General features: G+C 38.7%; 3 pseudogenes across 1 annotated transcript; all 3 read right to left on the bottom strand.

Annotated features, from left to right (window-relative positions):
- Positions 1-7,880: 7,880 nt before the first annotated feature.
- On the bottom strand, positions 7,881-10,334 carry LOC137287859 (uncharacterized; annotated as a pseudogene). Its single transcript, XR_010957051.1, has 5 exons — positions 10,260-10,334; positions 9,685-9,818; positions 9,033-9,192; positions 8,386-8,508; positions 7,881-7,951 (listed from the first exon to the last, which is right to left on the bottom strand). The product of XR_010957051.1 is annotated as an uncharacterized protein (transcript).
- A 3,882-nt stretch (positions 10,335-14,216) lies between these two features.
- LOC137287858 (uncharacterized) lies at positions 14,217-16,670 on the bottom strand (annotated as a pseudogene).
- Positions 16,671-20,587: 3,917 nt separating this feature from the next.
- On the bottom strand, positions 20,588-22,976 carry LOC137287857 (uncharacterized; annotated as a pseudogene).
- Between the last annotated feature and the right edge of the window lie 950 nt (positions 22,977-23,926).

The raw sequence follows: 23,926 nt of genomic DNA, 5'->3' as shown, positions 1-23,926 counted from the left end.
GTATCTCCATACATTCGTGCTTTGATAATTCTCTAGACGCCTACTTTATCTGAATTCAGTTATCTTTAATAACTAGTTCCCCAATTCCCAGTTCAGTAGCTTAGCTAAAACCACATGATTGTGATATACTTTTCTTGTTCCCGTCAAGTTTGGAGGAAGTGAATAAAGAGGTCCACTTACCACAAGGAAACTTGACCCATATGAATTCCATAGATAGCATGCGGCAATACAAGGAAGTACCCGTGTTTATCATTATGCGCATTACTCCCAAACTATTCTGTAAAAGGTAAAGTAAACCCTGTCAATATTGATCCAGTTAATAAGTTGGGGGTAATTTGCACTGAGTTCGTCCGTTCGTTCGTTCCTTAGTTCGTTTAGTAGGTTTGATGCATCTTTTCTTATCTTCATCTTTTTCACTAATGCCTCTCTGACCAGTATTACAATAAAATGCTAACGGATTCCTGCAGTCAGTCGATTCAGGCCTAGCTTAGATTTCCGACTCAGACTCGTTACTGCAGACCTAAGGTACAATTACACCAGAACACACTATTTGTCACATGGATTTGATATATCAAACAAATCTAATAATCAAGAACGGCGCGCATTAAACACATGCTTAAAAAATAGCGATAGCAGTTGTCTGTCTGTGGATTTTGTGAAGAAATAAGTTTGATGAAGTTAAATTTGTTTGGCATATCAGAGGTTAACAAAGGTACATATGCCATTCGGAGTACGGATTGTTTTGGAAAGGAAAATATTATGGAATGTCATCTTCCATGTAGAGATCCGTGCAATGTTCACAGCAGATGTTATAGTCTCACTGTTGTTTCTCCTTCCTGTATGTATTTTCCTTCAGATTGAAATTGTCAGGGAACTTGTCCCACATGACCAAGAGAAGCTACTGATAGGATCTCTTCCAACCGACTCTCCTCGAGTACCTGGTGCTTGTTAGTATTGAGCTGGTGGTGTGTGGGCCTGTGTGTAGAGCTCAGGTCATAAATCAGTTGAAGGTAAGATACTTTGGGCGGGGAGAGTCATAGGATGGGTGACCGGCTTTGGAATGACCCGAGAGTTTCTCTGACATCAGTCGTGCCTAACAACGAAAAACACTTGATACATGTGAACTCACCCTGTTCACCCAGCGGAAAATGAGTACATGGTGAAAATCGTTCAGAGACTATTCACCATTTTCGATGGTTCATCAGGGGTAATAATGATCTGATTGTGGCTTTGAACAGGATATCTAGCCTGGAAAAGGCACGTTATTAATATTATCTTCATTATTATCATTTCGTTTGCATTAGCGAGTGACTGCAAGCCGGTAAATAAAGTCTACTTTATATCAGTATGTGACATAACACCGACCCGTGAAGGTCCGGGGTAGAATAGGCCTTCAGCAACCCATGCGTGCAATAAAAGGTGACTATGCTTGTCGTGAGATACGACTAACGGTCTGGCTCGCTGGCAGGGTTGACACATGTCGGTTCACAGTTGCGCAGATCGACGCTCATGCTGTTGATCACTGGATTGTCTGGTGACTCGATTATCTGCAGAGCGCCGCCATATAGCTGGAAATTTGCTGAGTGCGACGTAAAAGAACTCACACACTCACGGATATACCACCCCTGTGTGAAAGTCGTCTGTGAATGTTCTGTGTAACATCACGCAGTCTGACGGCCATGTCTACACCATAGTTCCACACGACGGACCAGTATCTTACAACTGCCGAGTCTTCTGTGAAGTGTACCAGACGAGGATAACCTTCGTATCAATGATCATAGTGATTGAATGAGCGAGTATGGTTTTATGCCGTTTTTAGCAATATTCCAACAATATCACGTCGAGGGACACCAGACATGGGCTTCACACAAAGTACGCATGTGGGGAATAGGACCCCGGGTGGCGTGACGAACCAACACTTTAACCACTACGCTACCACATCCCAACTGTAATTCTCATAGGTAGCATCACTTGCAAAAAATAACTCCGAACCCCACAGTACATCGAAGTGCAGACTGTGATGAGAGAGGAAGATATCTTTTAGAATTGGAGTGGTAAGGTCTTTAAACGGCATATACCTCTTTCAAAGTCGACATAAATACAGTTGAGAAAATATTATATTGAATAATGGGATGTGTTATGCTACGAATTGGAAGAAGGGTAAAGGTCACTTGCAACGTAAAGTACAACTTTGCAGATTCTGATATCTTTTGGTATGCACTTACTGAAACAATTTCTCAAAAATGCCAATTCAACCTATAAAGTTGAAAAAAACGCAATGGAAAAAAGGCCTGCGAAAATGGAGTTCAAACGATTCACTAATTTTCCCCCGGCGCTGGGGGAAATGTGTTTTCAACAGCTATGCTGCGCTGCGCTCATAACGCATGCGCAGTGAGTCGGTTCGCGGAACTTGAAACAGTATGCCTGCCCGGAGTATGAAGTCGTAAGCAGTAGTCTAATCTTTGTTGTGTACACAAAAAAGTAAATAATCTACTCGTTACATTAAACACATGTTGATTGTGATAAGCAGACTCTGTCACAGAGTAAACTCAGTGTCTGGTTTATTGACACCTATATGTCTGTCTACCTGTCCGCTTGACAACTTCAATCACTGACCACATGCAATTCGAAATTAACACCTATCGGTCTTATAAGCCATAGTCAAAGAGCCGGCTAAGCCAATGACAAGGCACATAAGTGCACACCCACCGACTGGGTTGGGTATCGCGACTGCTTCGTTTCGACTGGGGTAAACCCAAGTTCAAAATATTGCACTTTTGATGTGTCATTATACGCTTATAAGTTTGTTTATTTCTTTTTCATAGTCACCAGTGTATTATATATATCATGAATAAGTGATAACTGTGTTTTAATTATGTTTGATTTTTGGGTCGCATGTCACTTGTAACGCTGTAGGCAGTATTCACTGTGTTTTCGAATTCCTGTCCTATTTTCCCATGCCTGTTTATAAAGAAGGCGGCGTGGATATGATTGTATCACCAGGATGTCACGTCTCCGGACGTTAATGACAGTACAGACAACGATAACATATGTCTAACGAACTGATAGGTAATTTCTGTTTCCGGGTGACACCGAGCCAGTCAGTTCTCATATGTAGTTGTTCCTGCTTAGGGGCGGTTTCCTAGGAAATCCCGATTCGTGCACAACTTTGGGCACAGATAGGTTCAGGTCAACACGGATGTGTATAACGGTGACTCGCGTTGTGTGATAACGTTTCATGTGAAGAGTGCACACTTATTAGGCTTATTTTGCAGTGTTTGTTATATACTATTCACACTTTGTTAAGGATCAAATCATGGATTCAACACAAAAATGTTATGTGGTGTCAAATGCGGTTTAAATATTTAAGCCTATTGCACGCATGGATAATAGCTTTCAGTACGTCACTGAATGTTATGGATCCCATACTTACTATTGACAGATGCTGTATACTCGTGAATAGTACTCGGTCCATGATTCGCAAAATGGCTGATTGGTGTCATGAAAACCATTTCAGTGGTTGATCATGTATCAAGCGCATAAGGTTAGATTAAAGTGGTGTTTGCCTAAAGAACGGAAACATTCCTTTTTTAATCGATACAATTTCAAAGCATAAATCTACGTTTAAGTAAAGCCTTTTTGTTTGATCCTTAGTAAAGTGTGAGTAGGACATTTGGAATAACGCCTTCCCATAACGTAATTTGATTAGTTTTTTCGTCCGGAATTCGATTCCACACGCTCAGAGTGTGATATTTAACAGCCAGCTAACTAAGTCAGCGATCACAGCCACTCACTACTTTGTGTGTCAAGAATGCATCGAGTCCAGTTTCAACTCTGTTACTTAAGCTGGGCTTGTAAAACTCTATTTTAAATTTGTTTCCGCGTACAAGAACTTTGTGACATTCACGTGGGTGGATGTTTGTCCACGGTTGAATGAGGGGGTCCTGGCGTCGGCCCACTGCGATACCCTGTCTGAGATGTCTGAGATCTCTTACTGTTAGACATATATTAGATGATCCTGCGCACTAAACGCATTTGTGACAAGAGGGGCGGTACAACGAATTGGGCGAGTACACTTGGCTGCTACAGGTAGCTAGGCGATTATGGACGTGCAATACATGCTAACCGTGACATGAAATCAACACCGCATATTCCTTCGAATGATAAGACTGCAATTTCAGGCATAAGATACTGATATTCCACGCTAACTTTTAGTTAAGACGAAGACAAATATCTGATTGGGGCATTGACAAGCATTTTAGATATTCAACAATTTTGTTACAAAAAAAACCAGGAAAATGTCATTTGTTTCGTGAAATGGATCGGTTGTCTTAAACATATTTGCTCGGTATATTGTGCTGATTCAATTCGTTGGGATTGTACCTGTTCCCAAATCGAGAGTCCTATAACAATTCATGCGTGAAACGCACAGGGAAAATGAACTTCTCGACATTTATCAGACAACCTGTCTCCCTCTTGTTTCAAGTGGATCGTTCTGTGGGGCGTTCCCAAGTATGCAAATTGGGGTCATTTGTCAGGTCGTGGATCATCTTATATGTGTTTACCAGTAGTATGTATGTATGTATGTATGTATGTATGTATGTATGTATGTATGTATGTATGTATGTATGTATGTATGTATGTATGAATGTATGTATGTATGTATGTATGTATGTATGTATGTGTGTATGTATGTATGTATGTATGATGTGTGTGTATGTATCTATCTGTCTATCTGTCTGTCCGTCTGCCCGTGCTTGTGTGCGCCTGTGTGTACCTGTGCTTCTTCCCCTAACGTACCAGTAACAACAGACTGGGGATTTCTATGGAAGGGATGTAACTCAGGATATCAAAACGTCTGTGTCAATTAACAGTTGAAGCATACGTAAAATAATATTACCGTTTCGAAAGAAATATCACCAGATTCTTAGTGCATATACTGATAACACGATAAGGTTTTTACTACAAGTATTAAATTGAAAATAGATTGTTAGAAAATTGTTCAACTTAAAGAATATACTTACATGAATGATTGGAATCGCGAGGTCAGGGTGATTGATTCACAGCTTCTGGATTTAAATCTTCATAATGTATCGCTAGAGGAGTGACTATTGTAAAGGAGGATGGCGGATGGTGGGGTGGCTTGTCATTCTGTTTTAGTGAGGTAGGGGGCAAAGCAGTGTTGTTCACATGTAGTAGAGGGGGCAACATTTTCCTACATAGAATTATTAAAAAATAAAATCTTCAAAATTATAGGAAAGGGAAGGAGGTTCATTGAGATTGTGCATGACATACTGAGACTCACTTACCTAAGTTTTCAGGGGACGTCAATTCACAGCACATGCAGGATGAAGCTAGTCTATCTGGAAACTCAAGTTACGAATGCTGATTCTGCTGTTAAATGTAGCTCACTGTGCTCAGTTCATTATGATCATTCTTTGACCTCGTCTTGGGAGCATAGAGGTAATTATGTTACATTATCACATGTAGCAATCGATTTTTCATCAAAACAAGGTATCGATATGTGTGTGTGTGTGTGTGTGTGGTTTTGTGGGGCTTTCGCAGTATTCCAGCATTATCAATGGGCGGGATTCAAGAAATGGGATTCAAACATTACGCATACTCATGTCTCGGACATTGTGTGTAAACAGCGAACACCTTTAACCATACAGCCTCCCATCCGCCCAGATTTACAGAAAAACGACTCAAACGCTCTCTGTGCACAAGTCAAGCACTAGAAGGATATTGTCAACATCGCTTGTGCCAAATATATCATCATTATTTAAAACTATCTATACATACACACATGTGTGTGTCCATATATGTTTATTTTGGGGGATTTTTTTCGTTACTATCATTGTCTTTTTATCTTTATGGTTTACATTACAGTCTATAAACTTTCATTGATATGAAATGTCTTCCTTCCTTATTTAATGGCAATGACATAAATTGTACAATACGAAGAGAGAATCATAATACTATGACACTGACTTTTGAGACTGATGTTATCACAACTATAACAAGTATGTTTAGGGAATTGTAATGTAGCAAATAGGAGCGACATGTGCAATTAGTGTCACTTACTCTTATACACTTATTTTCCCAACTATCGCAATGTCTATCTCAGTACGGGTACCTGAATCCAGCGTATAGCCATACGATTTATTTGACATTACACAGCTCTGTTAACTATACTCTGAAGCATTTCGAGTCAGGCATCACTTCAAATCTTTTCATATTTATAACAAGTTTCGATACAAGAGAGCCTTTGAGAGAGGCAGTACTTCCCAGATAGAGACTATTATACGAGCAAGTGTGTCAAACTCATTTTACGAGAGGAGTCTCTCCAGCGAGATCAAGGCCAGCTCATGAACCTTCACATTAACTTCGTGAAATCAGTATGGAGTGTCATGATTCCTGCCTTTCATCCTTTCTCAATCATTCTGACATCCGTCTCTATTAGAAAAAAATGCTGTCAGAATACAAAGGTGGAAAGATGTCAACAAAATTCATGCATGATAAATGGAATCAACAATGACTTAATAATCCGCTGTTGTGTGTGAAGTGCTACTGACAATTATATGTTTGTGAACTCGGGTATTTGAAACCTAATAACTAATTATAGTAGAACAGTAGTATTGCTGGTATTTGTTGCACGATGACACACAGTTAAAATATCCCGATCAACTGTTGCAACTAACACTTTATATCGTGTGTTCCTTTGTTCTTGGTGAGTATATTCATCACTCAATAAACTTTGGGAAACCACGGGAATTAATCGCATTCACACTTGATCTCTGCTGCTTCAGTACACACTTTGCCAATCATTTTCTCCGCTTCTGGTTGGTCAGTGTTACCATTCCCATTCAGATCAACAAAGGCAAGGTTATCTTGTACATCTCGCACGTGTATGACAGTTTATATTTAAACGTGACTGAGTGATCAATGCGTTAACTTAATGCAAACGCCTCTCACTATTCAACTTTTCGAAATAACAATTTCCACTGTATGAATGTAATGATCTATGTCGTTTGTTTAATTTCTTTCATTTTCGTTTCTTTTAAAAACTGGAAAACATGAACAAAACAACATTCGGTGTATTCTTTGAATAAAGAACAACAATATTGGTGCAGGTAAAACACATCTCTTTCGTTCTCAACTTCATATGGGTATTTCGCAGCAATGAATGTAGATACAAAAGGGGGAATAAACGCTTTAGCATAATCCTTACCTTGACTGGATACGGTCAAAAGGTTACAGAAATTCACACTTACGGTTACGGTTACAGTTACAGGTACAGATCCTCTCAGTGAGTGAGTTTAGTTTTACGTCGCACTCAGCAATATTCCAGCCATATGGCGGTGGTCTGTAAATAATCGAATCTGGACCAGACAATCCAGTCATCAACAACATGAGCATCAATCTGGGGAACCGACGCGTCAACCAAGTCAGCGAGCCTGGCCACCCAATCCTGTAAGTCCACAAGCATAGTCGCCTTTTTTTCGCAAGCATGGGTTGCTGAAAGCAAGAAGGTATTGTACCCGGAACTTCATGGGTCTGACGAATACGACAGCTTACGCGTGTTTAGTTTTATTATATACTAATCATTAAGTGTAATTACAATATTTTCCCTAATTTGCGTTGAAGGAGCACTTCCAAACGCATGAATTGAATGACGGTATGTCGTTCAGGGAAATGGGTTGCATTATATACTTTCTCCTAAAGAAACGCACATTGGAAACAGAGTATTTTCCTTCATTGCTTGTAATACCAATGTAGATAATCACACATGGAGGCAACATTCGATAATGAAAAACCTGTAGAGATTAAAGTGAAATATACAGGTAGAGTTCAGTTAAGAAAAGACAATACACAAGACATCATCTTGCAAGTATTTATTTCCAAACATCATATCTCCAATGTTCTTGTTTTGAAAACATCTATTCAGCATCTGAAACAAAAACTGAAAATACAAAGATGTGCTCATTTGGTTCTTATCATCGCAAGATTCAAACGTCGTGATATAAGTCCTCCAACATCACAGTTAGCGTCAAAACTAGCGTGGAAACTTAAAACTAATATAACTATTTGAACAATACAATATAAAAACAGCCTATTGATCGACAACAACTGAAGGAAACTTAAAACTAATATAACTATTTGAACAATACAATATAAAACCAGCCTACTGATCGACAACAACTGAAGGTAGATCATGCAACATCAGATCTCTCAAACTAGTTTCAATCAGATACTCGTACAATCGATGGCGATAAGCTGAAGTTGAAACAAATCGGTCCTGTCTTGCATAACTGGAAGTGTCTTTATGTCTGCATGCAAATCACACACATGGCTGGCTTAAAACTCTACCTAGTTTGTACTTACCGTCCATGTCAGCCATTTGTAGGATTTGTTCTGCATCCCGCTTGTCGAAAAGATTCTCAGCTTCTGACAGGTCAATGTCTCCGTCCTCATTCAGATCAGCGGAGGCATGGTCATCTTGTACATCTGAATGAGTACAAAAGTTTACCGTTTAACCTTTGCTGGCTGGTCAAGGCAGTTTAGATAATGTGATCTCATCCTAACGCACACGCTCCTGACTTTAGTCGAAACAACAATTTGAACTGAATCATGCATGCTCTTTGTGGATGTTTTTTCATTGTGAATTTTCCTTTTAAAAAGAATGAAGGTGAAGAATAAAGTTGGTGTAAACTGTTGCTTTCCTCTTTCTATACCTTAATTATTTACTCTGTATAAAATGTTGCAACTTTGCTGCGAAGAATACAAATTGGTGCTGTTAACGCGTATTCTCTTTCCACCTTTGGGTTATTCATAACATTGATTTCAGATACCAAAAGAGTAATAATTTCTTTGAAAATGGCTCTTTCCTTTCCTTCCTTCCAGTCAAAAGGTTAGCTAGGTTATCGCAGCTACTATTTACAGTTCTGATTGCAGTCGTTGGAATAGGACTGGGTGCAGCGTAGAACTAAGCTTACTCAGTTGGATTGTTGTCAGTATTACCACCATCTTACCTCTCTTTCCTATCAGTCCCAGCCTGGCAGCAACGCCAAGACCAGTGAGAACTTTACCGGCTCTGATACGAATCCATCTGCGTCGTCGACGACGGCGGAACAGCCCCTCCGTTGGGAGAACAATCAAAGCCATCAGGAGAATTACCAGAAGCAGCCTCATCTAGATAATTGAAGAAAACACCCAGGAATGCATATGAATTCCAATACCAGTGGACTCGACACATTGCTTGCATAACGATGGGACATGAAACAGATAGTTGTTTTGACCGTATTATCTTCATCAACTACCAACTATTAAACGGATGGACAGAAAAAATATCTTTTCAGTTAATTCATGGTTCGACATTTCAGTACAGTTACCAGATAAGTCACTGACAGAAAACACCCTTCCCATTTCGGTTCAAGTGATGAATGATGTGATATTTTATTAATTTGGGTCGGACATCCTGAATCAGAGAATATCAACCCAAAAGACCGTGAGAGTAAGAATTACTTTACAAATACAAGGCCGTTTCTATTTGCATCCAACCTAGAGGACGGAAATAACGGAAAGGAATATCAAACATCACGAATGAATTTTTTTTAACAGAGTTGTTGACAAACACTTGTGTCCATGATACTTTGAGCTCCGAAAGAGTATCTAAAGACTTACCTTCAAGCGAATCTCGAAACTGGATGGCAGGACTCAGTGCTGAGTGGGTTATATAGGATGTACCTGATGACTGTCACAGCTGAGGTGTTTGACGTGATGAATGATGGATATTTGTTTTTACACCACATCACACACTGCAACATATGACAAATAAGCACTGAACGGAAGTGTAAGTGATTTATGTTTATGTCAACACATGGGATGGTATCGTCTCATTTTGAACAAAACGAATGTATACCTTAATATATATGTGGAAGACTTATTATTTGGGAATGATGGTTCATCATGCCCCGATTGCTTAACTTTGTCATCTTACAGATGGTAAAGATAATATCGGTTGTAGCAGCCCCCTGATTATATTACCTCTGGTTACATTTTTGTTACACTTGGCAACGCTCTGTGAACGCTATATGTTGTGTAGCCCTTGTTTCTATGCAATGTATATTTTTACAGATGTTTAGCTTCCATAAATCCGGCATGTAATAATAACAGAAACAGACAATTCATAAACAAAATATTCAAGTTTTATTACGTTCTACCTCAAACACGCTCTGAGGTATATTTGATGTTCATACTAGTTTAACAGTTATAACTGTTATGTTCTGGTTACTTGCATTGCTCTTCGCCGACAGGATGTTGTGATTTGCCATGCTTAATTATATGTTATTATAACTTGCGTTTAGTTACGATGACACCTTGCAATTTATATTATGCACATTGGTTTCGTTCCCATAATTTCGGTATGTAATGCAGGCAATTCATTAACGCAATGTATCATTTATGATATCTTCACCATAACTAAAATACTGCTATTCCAATTAATGGACATGGCTCTCTAAATGGAATAACCACAGCATTTTAATGATGAATCAAGTGACGAACGATATGGCACACCGCTTTGGCCAACTAAACGTCATAGCGCCAAGCTGTATTTTGAGTTAGCTCACCTCGCAACTCGAACCACTGATAATGCGGTTTATTTAGTTACCTGGAGCACATACGGTTCGAATTCACATTCAGCCGGTTCTTCTACATCCTGTCAGAGGTGTGTCAGGTGTGAATGTGTCGTTCTCACGAAAGTCACACACGTGATACCAAAAATGCTGTCCAGCAGGATATTAGATCAGTATCATCTGATCTGCTAGTTAACTGATAACATCAAATGCCTGTCACATGGTTAACTCAATAATGAGTGAGTTGTTTTCTACGTCACCTTTAGCAAAACTAGTACTCCACCTATATGATGGCAGTCAACACCAGAAATGGCCTTCACACATTGCACAGTTGGGAGGAATGGAACCCCAGCCTTCGGCGTGACTCACTGAAGTCACACGTTACACACCTGATATCAAATGTTCTGTCTGATCTCCTAATTAACAGATAACATCAGATAACTGTCACATGGATAACTCAATAAGAAGTTGCGAATTACAAACGTTCATCAAATTAATATCTGCTGAGAAAATTGGATGCCAGAAAATTATTACGTTCCCTCGTCGGACACATTGCACGTTACTTATGTTATTATTCCCTGCTCTTTGGTAGACGGTGATTCTTGTTGGGAAGAACCACATTAGAGAGATGACAACAAAACATGGTTGAGGTTGAGATGGCACCACCCAGAGAGTCTTTCAAATGCAGCCTTTAAAATATGTTTCAGGTAACTAGATAAGCAATTCCCCACAAAACGTGCAGATACTTCAAGACTGAAGTACGAGGTGTTGTAAATGAATATTACCTCATACATTTGGTTATTGATATTAAATTTGTATTTTGCTAATTATGGAAAAGAAAGAAATATACAAAATAAAAATTGCAGAATAAGGAAGGTTACTATCAACGCTTAATACCGCTAACAGGATGTAGACTCAGTATAGTTATTAGTGTGTTGAAGACAAAACGTGGTTGAGGTAGATGTCATCATGCGTTTTCTTTGTTAAGTATATATTAACAAGTGTTTTCCCCAGTGCATGAGCGGTAAATTTATAAAAATATATAAAAATATGAGCCCAGATATTTCTTCTTTCCAAAACCCCTTTATCAGCTGCCCAAGATCTTTCGCAATTATTCTTTCATTTGTTTGTATCTGCAATCCTAATAACTGCACAGTTATGCCATTTGTGTGTGTGTGTGTGTGTGTGTGTGTGTGTGTGTGTGTGTGTGTGTGTGTGTGTGTGTGTGTGTGTGTGTGTGTGTGTGTGTGTGTGTGTGTGGTTGTGTGTGTGTGTGTGTGGTTTTGTGGGGCTTTAGCAGTATTCCAGCATTATCACTGGACGGGATTCAAGAAATGGGATTCAAGCATTACGCATACTCATGTGGCGGACATTGTGTGTAAAGACTGAACACCTTTAACCACAAAGTCTCCCCTTCTCCCAGATTTACAAGAACCCGATTAAAACGCTCTCTTTGCACAAGTCAAGCACTATTTAAAACTATCTATACATACACACATGTGTGTGTGTCCATATATGTTTATTTGTTTTTCGTTGGTTTTTATTTTTGTTTGTTTTTGTGTTTTGGGTTTGTTTTTTGTTTTTTGTTTGTTTGTTTCTTAGTTTTGTTGGGGTTTTTTTGGGGGTGTATTTTTTGTTTTTTTTTTGTTTGTTTGTTTGTTTTGTATTTTTATTATTGCAACTATAACACGTATGTTTATATGTTTTTATGTAAATTAGGGAATCATAATGTAGCAAATAGAAGCGACATGTGCAATTAGTGTCACTTACTCTTATACACTTATTTTCCCTAAATATCGCTATATGTATCTCAGTACGGGTACCTGAATCCAGCTTATGGCCCCCATGCGATTTATTTGACATTACACAGCTCTATTAACTGTACTGGGAAGCATTTCGAGTCAGGCATCACCTCAAATCTTTTCATATTTATGACAAGTTTCGATCCACGAGAGCCTTTGAGAGAAGCCACTAGTTCCCAGATAGACACTATTATACGAGCAAGTGTGTCATACTCATTTTACGAGAAGAGTCTCTCCAGCGAGATCAAGGCCAGCTCATGAACCTTCACACTAACTTCGTGAAATCAGTATGGAGTGTCATGATTCCTGCCTTTTATGCTTTCTCAATCTTTCTGACATCCGTCTCCATTAGCAAAAATGCTCTCAGAATACAAAGGTGGAAAGATGTCAACAATCGTCATGCATGATAAATGGCATCAACAATGACTTAATAATCCGCTATTGTGTGTGAAGTGCTACTGACAATTATATGTTTGTGAACTCGGGTATTTGAAACCTAATAACTAATTATATGAATAGTAGTATTGCTGGTATTTGTTGCACGATGACACACAGTAAAATATCCCGATCAACTGTTGCAACTAACACTTTATATCGTGTGTTCCTTTGTTCTTGGTGAGTATATTCATCACTCAATAAACTTTGGCAAACCACGGGAATTAATCGCATTCACACTTGATCACTTCTGCTTCAGTACACACTATGCCAATCATTTTCATATGCGTTCTCCGCTTCTGGTTGGTCAGTGTTACCATTCCCATTCAGATCAACAAAGGCAAGGTTATCTTGTACATCTCGCACGTGTATGACAGTTTATATTTAAACGTGACTGAGTGATCAATGTGTCCTACTTAATGCAAACGCCTCTCACTTCTCAATTTAGTCGAAATAACAATTTCCATTGCATGAATGTAATGATCTATGTCGTTTGTTTAATTTCTTTCATTTTCGTTTCTTTTAAAAACTGGAAAACATGAACAAAACAACATTCGGTGTATTCTTTGAATAAAGAACAACAATATAGGTGCAGGTAAAACACATCTCTTTCGTTCTCAACTTCATATGGGTATTTCGCAGCAATGAATGTAGATACAAAAGGGGGAATAAACGCTTTAGCATAATCCTTTCCTTGACTGGATACGGTCAAAAGGTTACAGAAATTCACACTTACGGTTACGGTTACAGTTACAGGTACAGATCCTCTCAGTGAGTGAGTTTAGTTTTACGTCGCACTCAGCAATATTCCAGCCATATGGCGGTGGTCTGTAAATAATCGAATCTGGACCAGACAATCCAGTCATCAACAACATGAGCATCAATCTGGGGAACCGACGCGTCAACCAAGTCAGCGAGCCTGGCCACCCAATCCTGTAAGTCCACAAGCATAGTCGCCTTTTTTTCGCAAGCATGGGTTGCTGAAAGCAAGAAGGTATTGTACCCGGAACTTCATGGGTCTGACGAATACGACAGCTTACGCGTGTTTAGTTTTATTATATACTAATCATTAAGTGTAATTACAATATTTTCCCTAATTTGCGTTGAAGGAGCACTTCCAAACGCATGAATTGAATGACGGTATGTCGTTCAGGGAAATGGGTTGCATTATATACTTTCTCCTAAAGAAACGCACATTGGAAACAGAGTATTTTCCTTCATTGCTTGTAATACCAATGTAGATAATCACACATGGAGGCAACATTCGATAATGAAAAACCTGTAGAGATTAAAGTGAAATATACAGGTAGAGTTCAGTTAAGAAAAGACAATACACAAGACATCATCTTGCAAGTATTTATTTCCAAACATCATATCTCCAATGTTCTTGTTTTGAAAACATCTATTCAGCATCTGAAACAAAAACTGAAAATACAAAGATGTGCTCATTTGGTTCTTATCATCGCAAGATTCAAACGTCGTGATATAAGTCCTCCAACATCACAGTTAGCGTCAAAACTAGCGTGGAAACTTAAAACTAATATAACTATTTGAACAATACAATATAAAAACAGCCTATTGATCGACAACAACTGAAGGAAACTTAAAACTAATATAACTATTTGAACAATACAATATAAAACCAGCCTACTGATCGACAACAACTGAAGGTAGATCATGCAACATCAGATCTCTCAAACTAGTTTCAATCAGATACTCGTACAATCGATGGCGATAAGCTGAAGTTGAAACAAATCGGTCCTGTCTTGCATAACTGGAAGTGTCTTTATGTCTGCATGCAAATCACACACATGGCTGGCTTAAAACTCTACCTAGTTTGTACTTACCGTCCATGTCAGCCATTTGTAGGATTTGTTCTGCATCCCGCTTGTCGAAAAGATTCTCAGCTTCTGACAGGTCAATGTCTCCGTCCTCATTCAGATCAGCGGAGGCATGGTCATTTTGTACATCTGAATGAGTACAAAAGTTTACCGTTTAACCTTTGCTGGCTGGTCAAGGCAGTTTAGATAATGTGATCTCATCCTAACGCACACGCTCCTGACTTTAGTCGAAACAACAATTTGAACTGAATCATGCATGCTCTTTGTGGATGTTTTTTCATTGTGAATTTTCCTTTTAAAAAGAATGAAGGTGAAGAATAAAGTTGGTGTAAACTGTTGCTTTCCTCTTTCTATACCTTAATTATTTACTCTGTATAAAATGTTGCAACTTTGCTGCGAAGAATACAAATTGGTGCTGTTAACGCGTATTCTCTTTCCACCTTTGGGTTATTCATAACATTGATTTCAGATACCAAAAGAGTAATAATTTCTTTGAAAATGGCTCTTTCCTTTCCTTCCTTCCAGTCAAAAGGTTAGCTAGGTTATCGCAGCTACTATTTACAGTTCTGATTGCAGTCGTTGGAATAGGACTGGGTGCAGCGTAGAACTAAGCTTACTCAGTTGGATTGTTGTCAGTATTACCACCATCTTACCTCTCTTTCCTATCAGTCCCAGCCTGGCAGCAACGCCAAGACCAGTGAGAACTTTACCGGCTCTGATACGAATCCATCTGCGTCGTCGACGACGGCGGAACAGCCCCTCCGTTGGGAGAACAATCAAAGCCATCAGGAGAATTACCAGAAGAAGCCTCATCTAGATAATTGAAGAAAACACCCAGGAATGCATATGAATTCCAATACCAGTGGACTCGACACATTGCTTGCATAACGATGGGACATGAAACAGATAGTTGTTTTGACCGTATTATCTTCATCAACTACCAACTATTAAACGGATGGACAGAAAAAATATCTTTTCAGTTAATTCATGGTTCGACATTTCAGTACAGTTACCAGATAAGTCACTGACAGAAAACACCCTTCCCATTTCGGTTCAAGTGATGAATGATGTGATATTTTATTAATTTGGGTCGGACATCCTGAATCAGAGAATATCAACCCAAAAGACCGTGAGAGTAAGAATTACTTTACAAATACAAGGCCGTTTCTATTTGCATCCAACCTAGAGGACGGAAATAACGGAAAGGAATATCAAACATCACGAATGAATTTTTTTTAACAGAGTTGTTGACAAACACTTGTGTCCATGATACTTTGAGCTCCGAAAGAGTATCTAAAGACTTACCTTCAAGCGAATCTCGAAACTGGATGGCAGGACTCAGTGCTGAGTGGGTTATATAGGATGTACCTGATGACTGTCACAGCTGAGGTGTTTGACGTGATGAATGATGGATATTTGTTTTTACACCACATCACACACTGCAACATATGACAAATAAGCACTGAACGGAAGTGTAAGTGATTTATGTTTATGTCAACACATGGGATGGTATCGTCTCATTTTGAACAAAACGAATGTATACCTTAATATATATGTGGAAGACTTATTATTTGGGAATGATGGTTCATCATGCCCCGATTGCTTAACTTTGTCATCTTACAGATGGTAAAGATAATATCGGTTGTAGCAGCCCCCTGATTATATTACCTCTGGTTACATTTTTGTTACACTTGGCAACGCTCTGTGAACGCTATATGTTGTGTAGCCCTTGTTACTATGCAATGTATATTTTTACAGATGTTTAGCTTCCATAAATCCGGCATGTAATAATAACAGAAACAGACAATTCATAAACAAAATATTCAAGTTTTATTACGTTCTACCTCAAACACGCTCTGAGGTATATTTGATGTTCATACTAGTTTAACAGTTATAACTGTTATGTTCTGTTTACTTGCATTGCTCTTCGCCGACAGGATGTTGTGATTTGCCATGCTTAATTATATGTTATTATAACTTGCGTTTAGTTACGATGACACCTTGCAATTTATATTATGCACATTGGTTTCGTTCCCATAATTTCGGTATGTAATGCAGGCAATTCATTAACGCAATGTATCATTTATGATATCTTCACCATAACTAAAATACTGCTATTCCAATTAATGGACATGGCTCTCTAAATGGAATAACCACAGCATTTTAATGATGAATCAAGTGACGAACGATATGGCACACCGCTTTGGCCAACTAAACGTCATAGCGCCAAGCTGTATTTTGAGTTAGCTCACCTCGCAACTCGAACCACTGATAATGCGGTTTATTTAGTTACCTGGAGCACATACGGTTCGAATTCACATTCAGCCGGTTCTTCTACATCCTGTCAGAGGTGTGTCAGGTGTGAATGTGTCGTTCTCACGAAAGTCACACGTCTCACACGTGATACCAAAAATGCTGTCCAGCAGGATATTAGATCAGTATCATCTGATCTGCTAGTTAACTGATAACATCAAATGCCTGTCACATGGTTAACTCAATAATGAGTGAGTTGTTTTCTACGTCACCTTTAGCAAAACTAGTACTCCACCTATATGATGGCAGTCAACACCAGAAATGGCCTTCACACATTGCACAGTTGGGAGGAATGGAACCCCAGCCTTCGGCGTGACTCACTGAAGTCACACGTTACACACCTGATATCAAATGTTCTGTCTGATCTCCTAATTAACAGATAACATCAGATAACTGTCACATGGATAACTCAATAAGAAGTTGCGAATTACAAACGTTCATCAAATTAATATCTGCTGAGAAAATTGGATGCCAGAAAATTATTACGTTCCCTCGTCGGACACATTGCACGTTACTTATGTTATTATTCCCTGCTCTTTGGTAGACGGTGATTCTTGTTGGGAAGAACCACATTAGAGAGATGACAACAAAACATGGTTGAGGTTGAGATGGCACCACCCAGAGAGTCTTTCAAATGCAGCCTTTAAAATATGTTTCAGGTAACTAGATAAGCAATTCCCCACAAAACGTGCAGATACTTCAAGACTGAAGTACGAGGTGTTGTAAATGAATATTACCTCATACATTTGGTTATTGATATTAAATTTATATTTTGCTAATTATGGAAAAGAAAGAAATATACAAAATAAAAATTGCAGAATAAGGAAGGTTACTATCAACGCTTAATACCGCTAACAGGATGTAGACTCAGTATAGTTATTAGTGTGTTGAAGACAAAACGTGGTTGAGGTAGATGTCATCATGCGTTTTGTTTGTTAAGTATATATTAACAAGTGTTTTCCCCAGTGCATGAGCGGTAAATTTATAAAAATATATAAAAATATGAGCCCAGATATTTCTTCTTTCCAAAACCCCTTTATCAGCTGCCCAAGATCTTTCGCAATTATTCTTTCATTTGTTTGTATCTGCAATCCTAATAACTGCACAGTTATGCCATTTGTGTGTGTGTGTGTTTGTGTGTGTGTGTGTGTGTGTTTGTGTGTGTGTGTGTTTGTGTGTGTGTGTGTGTGTGTGTGTGTGTGTGTGTGTGTGTGTGTGTGTGTGTGTGTGGTTGTGTGTGGTTGTGTGTGTGTGTGTGGTTTTGTGGGGCTTTAGCAGTATTCCAGCATTATCACTGGACGGGATTCAAGAAATGGGATTCAAGCATTACGCATACTCATGTGGCGGACATTGTGTGTAAAGAGCGAACACCTTTAACCATAAAGTCTCCCCTTCTCCCAGATTTACAAGAACCCGATTAAAACGCTCTCTTTGCACAAGTCAAGCACTATTTAAAACTATCTATACATACACATGTGTGTGTGTCCATATATGTTTATTTGTTTTTCGTTGGTTTTTATTTTTGTTTGTTTTTGTGTTTAGGGTTTGTTTTTTGTTTTTTGTTTGTTTGTTTCTTTGTTTTGTTGGGTTTTTTTGGGGGTGTATTATTTTTGTTTTTTTGTTTGTTTGTTTGTTTGTTTTGTATTTTTATTATTGCAACTATAACACGTATGTTTATATGTTTTTATGTAAATTAGGGAATCATAATGTAGCAAATAGAAGCGACATGTGCAATTAGTGTCACTTACTCTTATACACTTATTTTCCCTAAATAGCGCTATATGTATCTCAGTACGGGTACCTGAATCCAGCTTATGGCCCCCATACGATTTATTTGACATTACACAGCTCTATTAACTGTACTGGGAAGCATTTCGAGTCAGGCATCACCTCAAATCTTTTCATATTTATGACAAGTTTCGATCCACGAGAGCCTTTGAGAGAAGCCACTAGTTCCCAGATAGACACTATTATACGAGCAAGTGTGTCATACTCATTTTACGAGAAGAGTCTCTCCAGCGAGATCAAGGCCAGCTCATGAACCTTCACACTAACTTCGTGAAATCAGTATGGAGTGTCATGATTCCTGCCTTTTATGCTTTCTCAATCTTTCTGACATCCGTCTCCATTAGCAAAAATGCTCTCAGAATACAAAGGTGGAAAGATGTCAACAATCGTCATGCATGATAAATGGCATCAACAATGACTTAATAATCCGCTGTTGTGTGTGAAGTGCTACTGACAATTATATGTTTGTGAACTCGGGTATTTGAAACCTAATAACTAATTATATGAATAGTAATATTGCTGGTATTTGTTGCACGATGACACACAGTAAAATATCCCGATCAACTGTTGCAACTAACACTTTATATCGTGTGTTCCTTTGTTCTTGGTGAGTATATTCATCACTCATTAAACTTTGGCAAACCACGGGAATTAATCGCATTCACACTTGATCACTTCTGCTTCAGTACACACTATGCCAATCATTTTCATATGCGTTCTCCGCTTCTGGTTGGTCAGTGTTACCATTCCCATTCAGATCAACAAAGGCAAGGTTATCTTGTACATCTCGCACGTGTATGACAGTTTATATTTAAACGTGACTGAGTGATCAATGTGTCCTACTCAATGCAAACGCCTCTCACTTCTCAATTTAGTCGCAATAACAATTTCTATTGTATGAATGTAATGATCTATGTCGTTTGTTTAATTTCTTTCATTTTCGTTTCTTTTAAAAACTGTAAAACATGAACAAAACACAACATTCTGTGCATTCTTTGAATAAAGAACAAAAATATAGGTGCAGGTAAAACACATCTCTTTCGTTCTCAACTTCATATGGGTATTTCGCAGCAGTGAATGTAGATACAAAAGGGGGAATAAACGCCTTGGCATAGTCCTTTCCTTAACTGGATACGGTCGAAAGGTTACAGAAAGTCACACTTACGGTTACGGTTACAGTTACAGTTACAGATCCTCTCAGTGGGTGAGTTTAGTTTTACGTCGCACTCAGCAATATTCCAGCCATATGGTGGTGGTCTGTAATAATCGAATCTGGACCAGACAATCCAGTCATCAACAACATGAGCATCAATCTCGGGAACAGACGCGTCAACCAAGTCAGCGAGCCTGGCCGCCCAATCCTGTAAGTCCACAAGCATAGTCGCCTTTTTTTCGCAAGAATGGGTTGCTGAAAGCAAGAAGGTATTCTACCCCGGAAATTCATGGGTCTGACGAATACGACAGCTTACGAGTGTTTAGTTTTATTATATACTAATCATTAAGTGTAATTACAATATTTTCCCTAATTTGCGTTGAAGGAGCACTTCCAAACGCATGAATTGAATGACGGTATGTCGTTCGGGGAAATGGGTTGCATTATATACTTTCTCCTAAAGAAACGCACATTTGAAACAGAATATTTTCCTTCATTGCTTGTAATACCAATGTAAATAATCACACATGGAGGCAACATTCGATAATGAAAAACCTGTAGAGATTAAAGTGAAATATACAGGTAGAGTTCAGTTAAGAAAAGACAATACACAAGACATCATCTTGCAAGTATTTATTTCTGAACATCATATCTCCAATGTTCTTGTTTTGAAAACATCTATTCAGCATCTGAAAGAAAAACTGAAAATGTAAAGATGTGCTCATTTGGTTCTTATCATCGCAAGATTCAAACGCCGTGATATAAGTCCTCCAACATCACAGTTAGCATCAAAACTAGCGTGGAAAGTTAAAACTAATACAACTATTTGAACAATACAATATAAAAGCAGCCTATTGATCGACAACAACTGAAGGTAGATCATGCAACATCAGATCTCTCAAATTAATTTCAATCAGATACCCGTACAATCGATGGCGACAAGTTGAAGTTGAAACAAATCGGTCATGTCTTGCATAACAGGAAGCGTCTTTATGTCTGCATGCAAATCACACACATGGCTGGCTTAAAACTCTACCTAGTTTGTACTTACTGTCCATGTCAGCCATTTGTAGGATTTGTTCTGCATCCCGCTTGTCGAAAAGATTCTCAGCTTCTGACAGGTCAATGTCTCCGTCCTCATTCAGATCAGCGGAGGCAAGGTCATCTTGTACATCTGAACGCGTACAAAAGTTTACCGTTTAACCTTTCCTGGCTGGTCAAGGCAGTTTAGATAATGTGAAAACTTCTCATCCTAACGCACACGCTCCTGACTTTAGTCGAAACAACCATTTGAACTGAATCATGCATGCTCTTTGTGGATTTTTTTTTTCATTGTGAATTTTTCTTTTAGAAAGAATGAAGGTGAAGAATAAAGTTGGTGTAAACTGTTGCTTTCCTCTTTCTATACCTTAATTATTTACTCTGTATAAAATGTTGCAACTTAGCTGCGAAGAATACAAATTGGTGCTGTTAAAGCATATTCTCTTTCCACCTTTGGGTTATTCATATCATTGATTTCAGATACCAAAGGAGTAATAATTTCTTTGAAAATGGCTCTTTCTTTTCCTTCCTTCCAGTCAAAAGGTTAGCTATCTTATCGCAGCTACTATTTACAGTTCAGATTGCTGTCGTTGGAATAGGACTGGGTGCAGAGTAGAACTAAGCTTACTCAGTTGGATTGTTGTCAGTATTACCACCATCTTACCTCTCTTTCCTATCAGTCCCAGCCTGGCAGCAACGCCAAGACCAGTGAGAACTTTACCGGCTCTGATACGAATCCATCTGCGTCGTCGACGACGGCGGAACAGCCCCTCCGTTGGGAGAACAATCAAAGCCATCAAGAGAATTACCAGAAGAAGCCTCATCTAGATAATTGAAGAAAACACCCAGGAATGCATATGAATTCCAATACCAGTGGACTCGACACATTGCTTGCATAACGATGGGACATGAAACAGATAGTTGTTTTGACCGTATTATCTTCATCAACTACCAACTATTAAACGGATGGACAGAAAAAATATCTTTTCAGTTAATTCATGGTTCGACATTTCAGTACAGTTACCAGATTAGTCACTGACAGAAAACACCCTTCCCATTTCGGTTCAAGTGATGAATGATGTGATATTTTATTAATTTGGGTCGGACATCCTGAATCAGAGAATATCAACCCAAAAGACCGTGAGAGTAAGAATTACTTTACAAATACAAGGCCGTTTCTATTTGCATCCAACCTAGAGGACGGAAATAACGGAAAGGAATATCAAACATCACGAATGAATTTTTTTTAACAGAGTTGTTGACAAACACTTGTGTCCATGATACTTTGAGCTCCGAAAGAGTATCTAAAGACTTACCTTCAAGCGAATCTCGAAACTGGATGGCAGGACTCAGTGCTGAGTGGGTTATATAGGATGTACCTGATGACTGTCACAGCTGAGGTGTTTGACGTGATGAATGATGGATATTTGTTTTTACACCACATCACACACTGCAACATATGACAAATAAGCACTGAACGGAAGTGTAAGTGATTTATGTTTATGTCAACACATGGGATGGTATCGTCTCATTTTGAACAAAACGAATGTATACCTTAATATATATGTGGAAGACTTATTATTTGGGAATGATGGTTCATCATGCCCCGATTGCTTAACTTTGTCATCTTACAGATGGTAAAGATAATATCGGTTGTAGCAGCCCCCTGATTATATTACCTCTGGTTACATTTTTGTTACACTTGGCAACGCTCTGTGAACGCTATATGTTGTGTAGCCCTTGTTTCTATGCAATGTATATTTTTACAGATGTTTAGCTTCCATAAATCCGGCATGTAATAATAACAGAAACAGACAATTCATAAACAAAATATTCAAGTTTTATTTCGTTCTACCTCAAACACGCTCTGAGGTATATTTGATGTTCATACTAGTTTAACAGTTATAACTGTTATGTTCTGGTTACTTGCATTGCTCTTCGCCGACAGGATGTTGTGATTTGCCATGCTTAATTATATGTTATTATAACTTGCGTTTAGTTACGATGACACCTTGCAGTTTATATTATGCACATTGGTTTCGTTCCCATAATTTCGGTATGTAATGCAGGCAATTCATTAACGCAATGTATCATTTATGATATCTTCACCATAACTAAAATACTGCTATTCCAATTAATGGACATGGCTCTCTAAATGGAATAACCACAGCATTTTAATGAGGAATCAAGTGACGAACGATATGGCACACCGCTTTGGCCAACTAAACGTCATAGCGCCAAGCTGTATTTTGAGTTAGCTCACCTCGCAACTCGAACCACTGATAATGCGGTTTATTTAGTTACCTGGAGCACATACGGTTCGAATTCACATTCAGCCGGTTCTTCTACATCCTGTCAGAGGTGTGTCAGGTGTGAATGTGTCGTTCTCACGAAAGTCACACGTCTCACACGTGATACCAAAAATGCTGTCCAGCAGGATATTAGATCAGTATCATCTGATCTGCTAGTTAACTGATAACATCAAATGCCTGTCACATGGTTAACTCAATAATGAGTGAGTTGTTTTCTACGTCACCTTTAGCAAAACTAGTACTCCACCTATATGATGGCAGTCAACACCAGAAATGGCCTTCACACATTGCACAGTTGGGAGGAATGGAACCCCAGCCTTCGGCGTGACTCACTGAAGTCACACGCTACACACCTGATATCAAATGTTCTGTCTGATCTCCTAATTAACAGATAACATCAGATAACTGTCACATGGATAACTCAATAAGAAGTTGCGAATTACAAACGTTCATCAAATTAATATCTGCTGAGAAAATTGGATGCCAGAAAATTATTACGTTCCCTCGTCGGACACATTGCACGTTACTTATGTTATTATTCCCTGCTCTTTGGTAGACGGTGATTCTTGTTGGGAAGAACCACATTAAAGAGATGACAACAAAA

Source organism: Haliotis asinina, chromosome 6 (assembly GCF_037392515.1).
Source record: "Haliotis asinina isolate JCU_RB_2024 chromosome 6, JCU_Hal_asi_v2, whole genome shotgun sequence".
In the NCBI taxonomy this organism is placed as follows: Eukaryota; Metazoa; Mollusca; class Gastropoda; order Lepetellida; family Haliotidae; genus Haliotis; species Haliotis asinina.
Note: the sequence above shows the minus strand (reverse complement) of the source record. Positions and strands in the feature narration are given on the sequence as shown.